The 17,604-nt window shown below is 39.7% G+C and overlaps 1 protein-coding gene across 1 annotated transcript in view; it reads right to left on the bottom strand.

Annotated features, from left to right (window-relative positions):
• The window catches only part of LOC126188840 (trypsin alpha-3-like), a 60,835-nt gene that overhangs the window by 23,206 nt on the left and 20,025 nt on the right, over positions 1-17,604 (bottom strand). The window contains exon 3 of the mRNA XM_049930457.1: positions 15,755-15,843. The gene's annotated coding sequence lies outside the window, so the exon portion shown is untranslated. The remainder of the gene's footprint in view (positions 1-15,754; positions 15,844-17,604) is intronic.

Here is a 17,604-nt window from a genome sequence, read left to right as displayed (position 1 = left end):
TTATAAACCGTTTGGAATACGGTGGCTTAGGCAGAGAGTGACGGGCGTAAGTAAGCCTCTGATGAGATCGGACGTATTTTTGTGTGAACAATGTAATTTCGCCTTCGTTAATGTGAAAAGTGAAAATACTGTATGATATAAGAAAATGTGAGGAAATGTATTTATGTAAAACAATGCTGCAACAATAATCTTCTAATTTATTTATTAATTCAAACTAACCGTGAGGATGTGATGTGTCATTTAAATCTTCAAGAATCAGTCCCCAAACAAGAAGGTGTGGAGCCAAATCAATATGACAAGCTAAGTAAACTAGAAAGTTTACTGGAATATTCGCACCTCTCAAATCATTATATAGGATTCTGCTTAATGTGGACAATTGATAGAATTACGAAGGAGGGGTGAGGTTACAAACTATTATATTCTGTAGGGAGTCTGCACTCTTTGGCAGATACACTATTTGGTATGCTCTCCAGTTGGAGCAAACTGTATTTCCCTTTTCAAGTTTCATTCTCTTCTTCTGTTCTGTCCACAGTAAGTAAGGAGTATATGCCTTCATGTAGTCATGTGCTGTTAGTTTTTAATAGCTTCCTAGTAAGTAAGAATAATTGATATGACCCCGTGACGACTTGTAAGAGATTGTGAAAGGTAGTTTGCAATAGTAAGTTCTACGTGTTAAAATAGCAGTGGGTAACTTACGATCGCCAGTGACATAAAAGAAACGGCTAAAGTAAAAAGATAGTAAGTAAGATTCAGAATAAATATTGTTGTTGTTGTTATGTTCTTCAGTCTTGAGACTGGTTTGATGCAGTTATCCATGCTACTCTATCCTGTACAAGCTTCTTCATCTCCCAGTACCTACTGCAACCTACGTCCTTCTGAATCTGCTTGATGTATTCATCTCTTGGTCTCCCTCTACGATTTTTACCATCCAAGCTGACTTCCAATGCTAAATTTGTTATCCCCCGATGCCTCAGAACATTTCCTACCAACCGGTCTCTTCTTTTCAAGTTGTGCCAGAAACTCCTCCCCAATTCTATTCAATACCTCCTCATTAGTTATGTGCTCTACCCATCTAATCTTCAGAAATCTTCTGTAGCACCACATTTTGAAAGCTTCTATTCTCTTCTTGTTTATCGTCCATGTTTCACTTTCATTCATGGCTACACTCCATACAAATACTTTTAGAAACGACTTTCTGACACTTAAACCTGTACTCTATGTTAACAAATTTCTCTTCTTCAGAAACGCCTTCCTTTGCCATTGCCAGTCTACATTTTATATTTTCTCTACTTCGACCATCATCAGTTATTTTGCTCCCCAAATAGCATAACTCCTTTACAACTTTAGGTGTCTCATTTCCTAATCTAATTTCCTCAGCATCACCCGACTTTATTCGACTTTTGCTTTTGTTGATGTTCATCTTATATCCACCTTTCAAGACACTAACCATTCCATTCAATTGCTCTTCCAAGTCCTTTGCTGTTTCTGCCAGAATTACAATGTCATCGGCGAATCTCAAAGTTTTTATTTCTTCTCCATGGATTTTAATGCCTACTCCGAATTTTTCTTTTGTTTCCCTTAATGCTTGCTCAATATACAGATCCAATAACATCTGGGAGATGCTACAACCCTGTCTCATTCCCTTCCCAACCGCTGCTTGACTTTCATGCCCCTCGACTCTTACAACTGCCATCTGGTTTCTGTACAAATTGTAAATAGCCTTTCGGTCCCTGTATGTTCCCCTTGTCACGTTTAGAATTTGAAAGAGAGTATTCCAGTCAACACTGTCAAAAGCTTTCTCTAAGTCTACAAATGCTAGAAACGTAAGTTTACCTTTCCTTAATCTATTTTCTAAGATAAGTTGTAGGTCGGTGCCGGCCGGAGTGGCCGAGCGGTTAAAGGCGCTACAGCCTGGAACCGCACGACCGCTACGGTCGCAGGTTCAAATCCTGCCTCGGGCATGGATGTGTGTGATGTCCTTAGGTTAGTTAGGTTTAAGTAGTTCTAAGTTCTAGGGGACTTATGACCACAGCAGTTGAGTCCCATAGTGCTCAGAGCCATTTGAACCATTTTTTGTAGGTCGGTATTGCCTCACGTGTCCCAACATTTCTACGGAATCCAAACTGATCTTTCCCGAAGTCGGCTTCTACCAGTTTTTCCAATCGTCTGCAAAGAATTCGTGTTAGTATTTTGCAGCTGTGACTTATTAAACTGATAGTTCAGTAATTTTCACATCTGGCAACACCTGCTTTCTTTGGGATTGGCATTATTGTATTCTTCTTGAAGTCTGGGGGTATTTCGCCTGTCTCATACATCTTGCTCACCAGATGGTAGAGGTTTGTCAGGGCTGGCTCTCCCAAGGCCGTCAGTAGTTCAAATGGAATGTTGTCTACTCCTGAGGCCTTGTTTCGACTCAGGTCTTTCAGTGCTCTATCAAACTCTTCACACAGTATCATATCTCCCATTTCATCTTCATCTACATCCTCTTCTATTACCATAATATTGTCCTCAAGTACATCGCTCTTGTATAGACCCTCTATATAGTCCTTCCACCTTTCTGCTTTTCCTTCTTTGGTTAGAACTGGGTTTCCATCTGAGCTCTTGATATTCATACAAGCGGTTCTCTTTTCTCCAAAGGTCTCTCTAGTTTTCCTGTAGACAGTATCTATCTTGCCGCTAGTGAGATAAGCCTCTACATCATTACATTTGTCCTCTAGCCATCCCTGCTTAGCCATCTTGCACTTCCTGTCGATCTCATTTTTGAGACGTTTGTATTCCTTTTTGCCTGCTTCATTTACTGCATGTTTATGTTTTCTCCTTTCATCAATTAAATTCAATATTTCTTCTGTTACCCAAGGATTTCTATTAGTCCTCGTCATTTTACCTACTTGATCCTCTACTGCCTTCACTACTTCATCCCTCACAGTTACCCATTCTTCTTCTACTGTATTTCTTTGCCCCATTCCTGTCAATTGTCCCCTTATGCTCTCCCTGAAACTCTGTACAACCTCTGGTTTAGTCAGTTTATCCAAGTTACATCTCCTTAAATTCCCACCATGTTGCAGTTTCTTCAGTTTTAATCTTCAGTTCATAACCAATCGGTTGTGGTCAGAGTCCACATCTGCCCCTGGAAATGCCTTACAATTAAAAACCTGGTTCCTAAATCTCTATCTTACCTTTATATAATTTATCTTATACCTTCCAAATGTTAGTAACAACAAAATACTGAATACTGTTTAAGAAAAGTAATTGGAGCTGGTACTTTCTACAATCTGAAAGAATAAACTCTGTATAAATGAATAATTTTCGTGATGGAAGTAAGGTTGTCTTTATGTAAGAGAGAGAGAGAGAGAGAGCAATAATATGGGGCCAACAGAGGCAAGCCAAAACGTTTTGCACTTATTTAATCGAGGTGTGTGTAAATGGTGTGAGGATCACTCCCGAAAAATAATGTAAATAATGAGGAAATTAAAATATATGGACAAATGGCAATAGGGAGAGATAGGAGTAATGAAGTCAGTATGCTGATGTAGAAGGTAGAATAATGGAAAATTGATGTGTAATTCACTCACGTCTTGTAAACAGGGTTGAGAAACGCGTAATCTTACCTATGGCAGATGGTCAGTCAACAGATAAATATTGACACATACAGACAACAATACAGACAAACGAGTGTTTTACAAAATGCGGGTTGAAGAATATTGGCATCTTATGATAAAAACAGCATTTTAAATATATATGTAAGAAAGCAAAGTAACTGCTGTGAACAAATAACTTCTGTAGCATACCAATCCATACGATAATTGAGCCATGTGGAGATAGAACATACAAAAGTTACTCGAGATTATAAGCAAAGCAACATCTAAGGTAATAAAGTAAAGAAGGTTAGTGATTTAAGGTTAAGAACGAAGTAACAAGTAAAAGTGAGCTAGAGTAGCGTCACAATTTTATGAAGCAGTGTATTGTTAATAATTACTTTGAAAAAGTTAGTAATTTTTGCTCAAATAAAAAGTTTCTTAAAGAATATATGCTTTTTGACATTTTCTCAATTAATTACTTAAATTATAGAAGAAAAATAAAATATACAATGTGTTTTGCCCTCCATTACATGTAAGTTGAGAACAGAAGCCTCAGCTATATTGACTGTTCCTCATGGATACAGAGGCTCCACAAAAGGCAGCTTACAAGCTGCATGGAAATGAAAGTGAGAAGGAGACCAACCATAATGACTCCTCTCCTTTACCTTTTTGTAGCAGAGTGTCGAGGACACCAACCACTATGATTTCCAATCCCCTACCTAAATTGTTTTAACGAAATTGGTTTACAAGGATGCACAACATAGCCCCTACAGTTGTGGAATGAGTGTGTACTGAAAAACTATAAGAGATCGAAATCCTTTTGTGTGCTTCTCATTCAAGTAAATGGCGATAACTGTAAATCGCAAAATTAATTTTGAATTAATCGGAAATTTTATTTCATCTTCCTATATTGTTTTATATACATGAGTTGTTTCATATGGGAGTAGTATTAACGAAAATTTATGTCAAATAAATTTCATTTAAAATATGACTGCTATACTAATATTACTTATTTGTAAGACATAATTTCGTTTGAACGTATGTTTTTCACAAATGTATTAGAGGGCGGTAAGGTGAAATAAGAGCTGTATCGTTCTAAGAGGTACAGATACGAGCGAGTGTGTTGGGGTTTACCCCAGTTCACTAATACCAGCGAAACTTCTTCAGAACGTGGCAGTGCCTAGCATACAAACGGTTGGGTTGCACCACAATCCAAGAGTGAAAATAAATATTAGAAAAACTTTTCCAAACTTCTTCTATGTATGCTGAAGTATATTAATGTTAGCATTGTAAAGTCACAGAACGATGAAATTAATATGTTAGACAAAATACATGACCTTAAGAAACAAAGTGACTCTGAATAATAAAAGTACAGAATACACTAATATATGTCACAATTAAAGAAAATAGGTCTCAACTTGATGACAGCAATATTTAGGTTATAATCGGTGTGATTATGAAAAACTAAAACCGCTACGTATTAGACTCGAAGGCTTGCATCTTCAACACTGATGTAAATCTGAAGGCGCTGGTTTCAGTGGAGCAAGTACAGTCGATTTTGTAAGGTTTTGAGGAGACAGAGGCTTTGGATGAATGGGGTAGGAATAATAATGATGTCAGGAATTTTATTAGCAGTATTGACATGCCATAAAGTGTAAAAGCAGATGACATTATTATAGATAGCAATGTTGCACAGGAATGTAGTTGCTCAGAGCTAGAGAATATTTTAGGTGAAGTGCAGCAAACGAAAGAAGAAGAAGTCTTCAAGTGCTTTGATTTAGAATTGGTGGACAGGTTGGAAAAGGCTGCTGCAGATGTAAAGATTGATGAGCCCTTGAATCTAAGTGTAAATGTACTTGTAACTATACGAAATTAGCTGGGGACAGTCTGAAAAAGATTTGTTAGAAGACTTCGGTGAGAATCCTATTCGAACTAGAATAACTCACCCCACAACAAGAACTAACATCAAAGGTATAACACAGCATTGTCGTATTGACAGTGGCAGTGAAACAAAAACTTCGTCGCAAGCATTCTTTGATACTATTCCAAATAAGACTGTCATAAAAATATGTGGTTTAAGAATAATTGGCGATACTAGATACGTTTCTATACTAGAACCGCAGAAAACTTTGATATCAGCTGGTATATTAACACAGTAATAGATCATTTACATCAATCACTTTATGGTTTTCGAAATGCTGATTCACACAAACCTTTTAACTAAATAGACTGACTTAGACAGCGCCACTTAGTGCAAACTTTACTAGATGCTGGAATGACGACAGTGCCTTTCATAGGAAACTATGTGGGTAGAAATAGTGAAGCACAGGAACTGCCTATTAGAGTAATGGGGAATAATGGATCCTTGCAGGAAGTTAATGAAAGATGGAATGACGCAAAATCTGCCCCCACTAGTCTTAGCGTTGGTGAACTAGTGTTACCCAAAGCAAAAGGAAAATCTAAGAAAATTTCAATGGAAACAAAGAAGTTTATGCATGTATATCAGGGACTACTCAGATTAATAGGTAAGCCTCTTGTAATACACAAAAAGTAAGAGAGGTGTAAGTAGATCGGCCACCTTTCAAAATTGACAGTAGCTATTATATTCTGTATGGAGTGAGGCACTCTTTGGCATATACACTTTCAAGTTTCATTCCCTTTACCTATTCTGTCTATAGCAAGTAAGGAATGTATTCTTTCATGTTGTACATACGCCACTACTTTGTAATATCTTCGTAGTAAGTAAGAATGTTTCCCAAAAACGACTAAACCCAAATGAGACTGTGAGAGGTATTTGGCAATATTAATTTCTATGTGTTGCATTAACAAGGGGTAACCCACGAGCGTCAGTAATAGAAAATTAATGGCTAAAATGAACAAACCATAAATAACTTTATTTTCCATTCGATTTTCATTCTCTTCTTCTGTTCTGTCTACAGTAAGTAAGGAATATAAGGCTTAATGTAGTACCTACATATGCAATTACTTTGTGATAGCCGGCCTGTGTGGCCGAGCGGTTCTAGGCGCTTCAGTCTGGAACTGCGAGACTGCTACGATCGCAGGTTAGAATCCTCCCACGGGCATGGATGTGTGTGATGTCCTTAGGTTAGTTAGGTTAAAGTAGTTCTAAGTTCTAGGGGACTGATGACCTCAGAAGATAAGTCCCATAGTGCACAGAGCCATTTGAATCATTTGAACTTTGTGATATCTTCTACTAAGTAAGAATAATTCCTGAGTTGGATATGCCCCTGTGATGACTTGTAAGATATTGTGAGATGTAGTTTTAGATAGCAAATTCTAAGTGTTAAAATAACAGTGGGTAACTTATGATCATCAGTGACAGGAAAGTAATGGCTAATGTAAAGGAACAATAATGAAGATTCACATAAAGTATTTGTAACAACAAAACAATGAAACATTGGCTTAAGAAAAATTAATTGGAGCTGGAACTTCCTACAGTTTGAAGGAACAAAGTCTGCATAAATTAATAATTTTCACGGTGGAAGTATGGTGATCTGTAAGTAAGAGAGAGTAATAACGTGGTGCAACAGAGGAAAGCCAAAATGTTTTGCTATTAGCTGATGGAGATGTGTGTAAGCGGTGTGAGGATCACAACCAAAAAATACTTTAAAAAAAGTGTTCAGCAGTTGGACGAAAACAAAATCTTATTTAAGGCAGATGGTCAATCAACAGATAAATATCGACGCATACAGACAACAATACAGATAAACGAGTGTGTTAAAAAAATGTAGGTTGTAGAGTGGTAGTACGCTGTAGTAAAAACGGCTGTTTAATTGTGCATCTAACGAAGCAAACTGACTTCTGTTGAATAAATAACTTCTTTAGCATGCTAATCCACACGATAATTGAGCCATATGGAGATAGAGCACACAAAGGTTACTCGAGATTCCAAGTTACCCAACATCTTACATAATGTAGTAAAGAAAAAAACACACTCCTGCAAAGTTAATGATTCAAGCTTCATAGTGAAGTAACTACTAAAAGTCAGCAAGAGTAACGTCACGATTTCATGATGCAGCGTACTGCGTATAAGCATTTTGAGAAAGTTAATAATAAATTCTCGAGTAAAAAATATTATAAATAAAATATGCTTTTGACGTTTTCTCAATTAATTGCTTAAATTATAGAAGGAAAACAGAGTGTAGAATATTTTTTGTCCTCCATTAGATGTAAATTCAAAACAAAAGCCTAGGCTATATTAAGCATTTCTCAGGCATACGAAGGCCCCACGAAAGGCAGCCTACAAGCTGCATTGAAATGGAAGTGGGAAGAAGACCAACCCTAGTGACTCCTCACCTTTACCTGTTCGAGAAAGACATACGATAGTGACTTTCCATCACCTACCTCAAGTATTTTAGTGAAAGTGGTTCATAAGGACACAGACCATAGTCCCTACAGTTGTGAAATGAATGAGTACCGGAAAACTATAAGAGAGCGAAATTTTTTTGTGTGTTTCTCTTTCAGGTAAATACTGACAACTATGAATCACAAAACTAATACTGTAATAATCGAAAATTTTATTTCATGTTCCTGTGTTACTTTCAGCACATGAGTTGTAAAAATCTGCTATGTTATGTTTTATATGGTTTATTTTCTGGATGCAGCATTAACGGAAACTTATCTCACGTCAGTGTCATTTAAAAGTTGTGTGCTATACTAGTATCATTTACTTGTAACACATAATTTTGTTGAAATGTACGCTTTTCACAAAAATAATGGAGGCATGAGGCGAAACTGGCGCACCATTGTAAGATGTACAGATGGGAGCGAGTGTGCCGGTCAGTTACTAATAGCAGCGAAGCGTCATCATAAAGTGTCTGTGCTTAACATAAAAAGGACCACACCGTAATTCAAGAGCGAAATTAAAAATTTAAGTTACTTTTCCAAAATTCAGTGTATGCTTAAGTGTACTAATGTTAACATTGTAAAGTCACAGAATGATGAAATTAATATGTTAGATAAAATGCATTATCTTAAGAAAAAAAATACGTGGCCCTGAATAATAAAAGTTCAGAATACACTGATGTACGTCACAGTTAAAAGCTGTAGGTCTCAATTTGATGAGAGCGATATTGGGGTTAAGATCGGCGTGCTTATGAAAAACTAAGGCTGCCAATTATTAGACTCAGATATCCGTTATTTCGTATTTGGGTTCAGTTTAATGTAGAAACATTATGCATGTGACACCAGTAAGCTACATTTATCAATTTTCAAGTTATTCACTAAAAACCAAATTTTAAACGGAAATTTCCTAATTCATGGTAGGTTAAATACCGTTTGTATATGTAATAGAATCCTCCAGTTACACAACTAGATTACATTCATTTAATAATACAGCTGTAGGAAATTTCAATAATCTGTTGTCCATAACAGTGGTTACAAGGAATCTTAAAGGGGCAGCTCAGAGGTCATGTCCTACTGTAGTTCCATTCTAAAAATCCTAGCCAGCAAAGTTCAAGTACAGTCTAAGTACAGGTTTTTCAGTAAGTAAAGCAAACTTTAATCCATTTATATAAAAATTAATAAAATTGTAAATAGTTACACGAAAGTGATATTAATCAATACGTGTCTGAGAAAGGAGCCAATTACATATTGCTACCTCTGCCTTGGACGGTTAATAGCAGATGATGTGCTTGGTGTTCCGCTGTGCCCCTACATAAATACAACCATAGAGGTAGTGGAAGCGCACATGTCGTACTGAGATAACAAACTGTCTGCGTCAATCAAATGCCAGCGTGCGTTATGCCTCACATGAAACCAGAGCTGGGCAGACTTCGTTTTCGGGTAAAGTAGGAAGCGAACTCACGAGGACGGTACACTTTCTTGCTTCGCTTAGATATTGCGTAAGCCTGTAATGTTGATAAAACCGTGTGGCAAGTGGCGAGATTAGTTTCCACTTTTAAGGCGAGCAATTAACTTTTGGTAATTAGGGGTCAGAGCGATAGATCATTTTACTTGGATCTTCCCTAAGAGAATCGCCCGTGAACTGTTAATTGCGCTGTTTCCGACAGAAATAATATTTATAATACTAAGATCTATATTTTGTGCATATGAACTTCCATATCAGTGAGTTAAGAATCAAAACTTTTATTTATAGGCATTGTTACTGATTCATATGAGTCAATCCCAAATAAGAACATTTTCTTCCAGTGAGCACAAAGAGTAATGTGGACTTGCAGGCTGGAAATCATGGTCAGCGTTTTCTCCATCGGTTTCTTTCTGACCGCAAAACCAGGTTTCAGGCTGTTGTAGACGGCGACGTAGATGAAAAGCATGCAGAGGCAAGTTAAGGGTCCCTTCTTAATGTCAAAACGAAGTAACGAATATCTGACTCTCATCTGCCGCGCCACAAACTCAAAACACCAGTTCCTCGTTAATTTAGCTCCATGTCCTGCCTTTCGAAATCCTGCACAAAGAAAATCTGACTTTCCTCAAAGGTATATTGAACTCAACTCTTCTGGCTCACCTGGACCGGCTGACAGCAACACAGAATGGTCGTGGAACGCTGGAACATCTACTCGATAACTTCAGAAATCGTTAGCATCAACGATGCACCGATTCATAACTGTAAGGACTAGTAAATAACCTGTCCGTGTAATTCTAAGGGTAATAAATATCGTGTACTGCCATCTCAGATGTAGGGTTGCCCAAATCGCCTCTTGACCTCCCTTCCACCTGTCAGCAAACAGTAGTCATGTCTGTACTAATTTTAAGAAGTCACTCAACCACAGTGAAATATTATAAATTGTGAAGGACGAAAAGAGGGGAAGAAAGGAGTGAGAAGAGCAGAAATTCACTGCTAAAGCATCGTAGGAGTCAGATACTGTATCTAGTACAAAATAAAATGAGAAGAATGACGTACCAAAGTCTTGTTCAAGCAACGAAGAAACACTGATACATGTGGAAGTGTCGCTTTTACCATCACACCACCGGATTACAAGATTACTGTAAAGATGGATTGAATGTAGCGGCTCAAACACATACAGCTGGGACTGCAGCCCTGCAACCTTGTAGTAGTTACCAGCCAATACCCTGCGAGCTCAGAAGCACCAGTAGACATGGCTTACACAACCACGCTTCCGCGTGAGCGGATGTCATGTACACTCTCGTTGCTTTAGCGACCGACCTGCCTATTACGCCACACCAGGCCATTGATCCAGCTCCAGACTTTTAGACATGGCAACGATACATGGGGCCTTCCGCAACTGTTAGCACGTGGACACGGGCTTTAAAGCAGCAGGACCAGTCTGTCAGCAAGTGGTCCCGCCTGGCCGTCTAGTGATGCAGAGCCTGTACCGGTTGCCGCCGCATCTATGACGCCGCCTCTTTAGGGATACAAAAATAAATCTGACCGCTGCCTGAGTGTCCAACCTGGCCACAGGGACGCCACCTTGCTGACGCTCCACTACCGTGCAGCTGTCAGCCACCAGCTGCCAGCATGCTATGCTAGCAGGGCCGCCGCTACCGTCCACGGGAAACACCTGTCGGCACACCTGTAAGAGTGTGCTGCGATCCCAGGATCACCTCCTGTCACGAGCAGTCTGTCTGATTCAGATGGGCTGAGCCATGTCTGCTCATGTTCATCAATAGAGTGATCAACTGGTTGGCTGCCTTCTTTGCCCACTCTATCGTCAGCCTCCAGCAGATAACCACTTGTCCGCTATACCATACAGCAGAAATTTTTACACAACCGACAAAAGCCCCAAGCAGACAGAGGCGCCAGCAGCGCCACAGCTGTAAGATACCTCTACAGGCTGTATCGAAGATTGTAGCGACCACTAGGAGCAGGAAACTGACAGGATTTCCAGGGGCGTCCAGTTGCAAGATTTGCGTTTAGCATCTATCACAATAAGAAGCGAAAACCGACATGGGTGTAAGAGTACGAGGCAAAAGATGGCTGGACGCGGAGGCGCCAAATGATAAGTCGATTGTGAGGAAAAATACTCTAGATCCGGCCCTGCATTTAGATTAGTTCTTTACGTAAATTTACAAGTCATGGAATTTAAGTTATTTTGTCTGCTCACACGAAATAGTTAATGACTTCTTCCAATTTTCAAAATTCAAACACCGTCGCCTGGAAAAGAGATGAGTTACCTCTTACCACAATGGCTGATGCACATACCCGAAATGTATGACTGCAACTGGATATCATGACAACTGGTTATAAACTCGTAATAGGTCATCCCCAGGTCGGTTATAACACTTGAAGAAGCATGTAAGTGTTCCGCAATAGTTCTTCGCTATTATAACACGGACTGTTCCTTCCTCAGTTTGTTCTCTGAAGTCACGGCCGCAGGCGAAATTTCACGATCGGAAACAGACTATGTCTCTCTCTTTCTCTCTCTCTCTCTCTATCCTTCTCTCTCTCTCTGTCTCACTCTCACTCTCTTGGTCCACTTCCGAACTCTACTGGTCGTTGGCGTGTAGCGCCTTCGCACCTGTAAACTCTTGAAGACCAGCGATGTCAGAACCACCGAAAGCGTGCAGGTGTCGATCGTTGGTGAGGGTATCTTTAAGATGGCGTTACAAGTATCACTGAAACTACTGCGCGATAATAATTTCCTTAATTGAGACAGTGTAGAGAGATAATTATTACTATATGAGCACCCAAGTTCATAGGAATGATATTCAGGCAGTGCGCTGCAGGATATGTGTTGTTAGTAGCGTTAATGCAATCACTTGCGGATAGGTGATGGTACTTGTGCGGCGACGTAGGAGAAACATGGATTCCATGGACGAAGGACACGCAGCGTGAATGTCACACGTTACTGTAATCTACTTCGTAAAAATGTGAACCCTACACTTCGGGACAACGATACTTTGAACTTAACTATTTTGATGCACGATAGAGCTCCACCTGACGTTGATCGTGAGATCACTCGGTAACTCCGTAACACATTTGGAGAAAACCGAATCATTGGCCGATCGTTCCAAACTGCATGGCCATCGAGTTCACTGGATTTGAACCCGTATGCTCTCTGACCGTGAGATTACCTGAAGGGCGGAACTTATCAGCGGGAAACTAACGCACGTACGTCTTTGAAGATGATTATAACTAGGGAGATAGCCAGCGTCCCACGTGAGATATTCCGGCCAGGAGTGGAGTGAATGCAGATTATCGTCACATTTCTAACCTGAAACGAAACATGGTACGCAATTTACAAATGTTTCCGTCTCATGAGTAAGTTAATATGTTTTTTTCAATGGTTTATTTGTTATTTCTCTTCTGCATGTCCTTGCAAATGTTTCCACAAAGTTTCATTATCCTGCGATCAAAAGTTTTTTTTGGACCCTCTCTCATTCCGAAGGTTTAATTATTTCCATCCTGTATGTACTTATTGTAATCTTAAAAATATAGCGAAGACTCGGTACTGCAGAATTCAATTTTTACTATAAAACTAATGATTGTTTCCAAGTCACTCAAATAATATTCAAAAATGCTTCCTGAGGATTACACTTTTAATTGAAATTAATGAGGCAATCAAGAAAGAATCTACTTCCAGACAGTAATATGAATGTAGAAACAGGCCGATCTAATTACACAGACGTTCTGAGTAGCAGAATTTCCAAAAATTTTACTATATTCACGCATATGGCGTTATAATACAACATATTAAATTAATTATCATGTTTATAGAAAATTGTTCTAGTTATTTTTGCACCAAAGCAATGCCGTTTCACTTCAGTTGCCTAGTAATTGGCTCCACATAACTATTTTATATGACATATTTCACTATGGCGAAATAAAAGCAACAAAATTTCCTTTACTTGTAATTATCGAACACAGACAAGTAAAAGTAAAATTTTTAAATTTGCTCATACTTATCATCCACAGCACTCTCTTTTACCAATAGTCATCATGAAACTACAGTGTAAAGTTCCGGGGACCTTTGATACTTCTGGAATAATATCGTAACGAGCATTAAGAAACAAACGAGACGGTGGCTGTAAAATGAAGACCGCTGAACCGATCGTAATGCCTTGGCCTAATGAAGCAGGTGCTGATCTATACGAGAGCTGAGGCCCGAAACTCGCCGCTGCAGGGCATGGTCACACACCCGCTTGGCGACAGAGCGAGCACGTGCACATGTCGACCGTTCACTGCACACACTACTGTGACGCCGAAAAGAGAGTAATTGAGGCTTTAAAGTAAGGGCAGAGGGCATAGTGCCTTTCCTTACAACGGAAAGAGAGGGGCACGGCAGTTTGTTGAAGAATAGCGCCACTGTTCGGAGAGGTCTGCATTTTCGCAGGACTACCTATGCTCAGTCCGACCTTGGAGCAACCACTGCCGCTGTTACTCCCCTCACTAATGACAGCACCTACCTGCTAGAAAATGTCATGTGGCGTTCCAGATCATGCGTTTTCAGTCAACGGCATAAGTCCCTCCTTGAAATGTTTGTGCGAAGCTTCGACCCTTGCAATGACCATCCCGTACTCTTTGTATACTTGCGCGATTGTTTGATGAATATTCCTTCTGCACACTCATACCGCTGTAAGGAAATGTACTACAAACGTTTTCTCTTCTTTTGAAATATCAATATGTTGTTTTCAACACTACTGTGTGCAGTGGATGGTCGATGTGAGCACGTGCTCGTTCAGTCGTGGATGAGGGCCCAATCCCTCTGTCTCTCTTACAGGGACCACAACTTCTTCAGCAGTGGTACTTATTTTACAGGCTCCGGTTCGTTTCGTTCTGAATGCGCATTATACATATGATCGCAGTCAAACGGAAACGAGTTAAATGGAAAATATGATATCACGTATAGATACCACCCCATGAGCGTCACAGTTGGCAACGGAACTGCAGTTTCCCTTCTAATACCGACAGCAGTCGTATGGGATACGAGGGACCCAATGGCGTCCGCCGGCTGAGCCACGCCTGCAGTGGCTCTGGACTGTGAGCGCCCTCTCCTCTCCCGGTAGAGGACTGCTGGCGACAGCCACTCAGCCCACTCGCAGGAGGAGCCATTTCGCTTTTCAGGACGCTGTTATGTAGACCATGATTTGTGCTTACTAAAGAGAGGCTTATCCGAGATCAAATTTTGATAGCTGGACTCTGTTTGTTGCTGCGTTATCTGTAATGAGTCTTCGTTCACTTGGAAAAGTACAAGTCAGGTCAATCTTTTATTTTCTGCGTTAACTTGATCGCTAAACATTTCTGCTACTGTCCAGATTTCCTACTGCGACAGTTGCCTACCACTCTGCAGCCCACTTCTCCTTTCCATTGTGCACAAAGCTGTACACAACAGAAAAAAGTAAATTAACATTTATCCATCTGTCATACAAGACGGTTAGTGCCTTCATGGAAAATTACTTGCATCTGTTTACAGAATCATGATTATAGCCATACGTTCACCTATTTGTTCGATGCAAAATGACGACCACAGATGTCTTTCTTCAGCGTTCCAGTAATATGGAAATAGCAGGTAGAGAGTTTGGGACTGTGTGGAGGAAGTGCAAGGACTTACCAGCGAAACTTCGCTAGCATAGTCTAAACAGACTTGGCAATATGTGGGTTTGACCACGTGTTGCGAAGGTGTTCCGAGTATGCTGTACAAGTTCCACTGAAAATCTTCCACACAGCCACAATCGCTATCCAACCAATTTCCATACTTTTGGAGATATGAAGAAAGACATGCATGACCATCAAATTGCATCATACGAAAAAGGCACGCCTAGGTACAATCATGGATCCATAGGCAAACGCAAACATTTATCCATGAAGACATTGACTCCCTTGTCTGACAATAAGATAAATGTGTTAACAGCTGTAGTGACTACTTTGAAACAATAAACAGTTTACTTATTTTATTTTGATTGGTCTCATTTTCATTTGACTGCACATTAGGGGATGATAGTCAAAATGAGGGTACAAGATGATACGTAGATTCACTTTTCCCAACAGCTGGTAGTTGTTTGTAGTTGGATGCAGGCAGTCAACTCAAACTTGGGACCATCGTGTCAAAGGGCCCATTGTACAGTGAAGCACAACTCAATTGCTAATTTTAACAGAGAACGGAAATGCATTACCATTCAAGTCAAGAGTTACTCCACTGTGTATTTTACTCTCACCTGTATGAAATACTGTTAAAATAAGATAAATCTGTAATTTATTTAGCAGGAAAATGATTTCTGAAATGTGGAAACCTTACCCACTTACACAGTTACCAGCTGTGATCACCCAGTTTTCGTTGAGGATGGTTCCAGCGCAATGAAAATAGTCGTAATAGTAGTAGTAGACCTGAAAACAAATTTTAAAAAAATGTTTGTTGTTAGAGTTTCGAGAATATTATAAGTCGCCACATTTTATGTTACCTACTTTATACAAAAGAAATTCTTTCATTCATTCGGCTTTTCTGCTTCTTAGGTCACAGCGGGGTGAGAAAATCATTTCATTAGGTACTTATAACACTGCTACTAAGGCTCCAATCTTCAAAACAATCCTTTGTGATCATATAAGTGGAGCTTAGCTGGGACTAAAAGATTTTGTCTACATATACACGGTTTGAAACAGTGTTAACATGTTTTAGAAGAAACTATTAAAGGGTGAGTTAGTTTCTAACGATAAGGAAATTGAAACTTTCTGGCAGATTAAAACTATGTGCCAGACCAAGACCCGAACATCAAGACCTTTGCCTTTCGCAGGCAAGTGCTCTACCATCTGAGGTTCCCAAGCAAGGACCACGACCCGCCCTCACATCTATACTTCTGCCAGTACCTCGTCTTCGACCTTCCAAACTTCACAGAAGCTCTTCTGTGGCAAAGCCATGTCTCCGCTATACCTTTCCTTCCAGGAGTGCTAGTACTGCAAGTTTCGCACGAGAGCTTCTGTGAAGATTCGAAGGTAGGAGACGCGGCACTGGGAGAAGTAAAGCTGCGAGGATGCCTTTGAGTCGTGCTTGGGTATCAGGTGGTAGAGCAGTTGCCCGCGAAAGGCAAAGGTTCCCTGTTGGAGTCTCGGTGCGGCAAACAGTTTTAATCTGCCAGGAAGTTTCGTATCAGCGTACCATCAGGTGCACAGTGAAATTTCGTTCTGGAATAAGGAAATCATCGAATGTCATTCAAGAAGGTACTCCAATTATACTTGTGCAATACAAATTCATCCTAGTTGTTATGTAACCACCTGAAAATAACATTAAGTAGTACTGAAGAAATTACCAGCACAGACTCTGATCCGGCCACACTGTAGTTTACCTGGCTGTTACGGCAGCTGACAATTTCATTCAGCCTGAGGGCAAGTGAAGCACTAAGAAATATATCTAATATTTAAGCGAGAAAGGAGATATAAAGAAATCGAAACGTGTGTAGTCAATGGAGAAAGCTCTTCATTTAAATGTGTTTCAACAAAGCCGAGTATGTTAGCTGACTAGGGAGGATAAGATGACGTGTTTCAGCGCAATATACAGTACTGCAAGGCTCTCGAGGATTATATTGTGTATCTGTGACGTTACATCGTAAAGTTTAGAGAGGGACTGAAATGATCGTAGAGTATTATTGCCCTGGAAACCACGACTATGATCACAACTGAAGTACAAAGCCAAAGTAGCATCTTGAAGTCAGGGGGCAGCTTTTCACTATCTTTGATTCCGTGCTTAAATGTGCAGCATAATTCTGGTTGGCAGGGAAATGTTGAGTTACATTCATTTTCTTTCACGTTTCGTTTTTCTGTTCCATGAATTACTGTTGTTGTTATAGGAGCCTGGACACTTGATTGACTCTATCTGTACTTCTCTATACTGTGCATTTTCGTATGCTTACTGAAATCTACACCCACTTCGATATCCTTACTGAAGTCATCAGCTGCTTTTACGTCACACACTTCCCTTCATTACTAAATTAACTATTGTTTGATTTCATTCTCATTAGGCCTTCTTTTAGCTAACTTGTGCCTTAAAGCCATCTTTTCTTCAATTCAACTAGTAGTTACACTTAGTTACTGAATCTTACCACCAAATCAGTTTTCGTCTCTAATACCATATTTATAAGCTTATTTTCTCTTGCC

The sequence above is a fragment of the Schistocerca cancellata genome, chromosome 5 (genome assembly GCF_023864275.1).
Source record: "Schistocerca cancellata isolate TAMUIC-IGC-003103 chromosome 5, iqSchCanc2.1, whole genome shotgun sequence".
Classification (NCBI taxonomy): domain Eukaryota; kingdom Metazoa; phylum Arthropoda; class Insecta; order Orthoptera; family Acrididae; genus Schistocerca; species Schistocerca cancellata.
The sequence above is the reverse complement of the archived record's forward strand: the minus strand, read 5'-3'. Positions and strand labels throughout refer to the sequence as shown.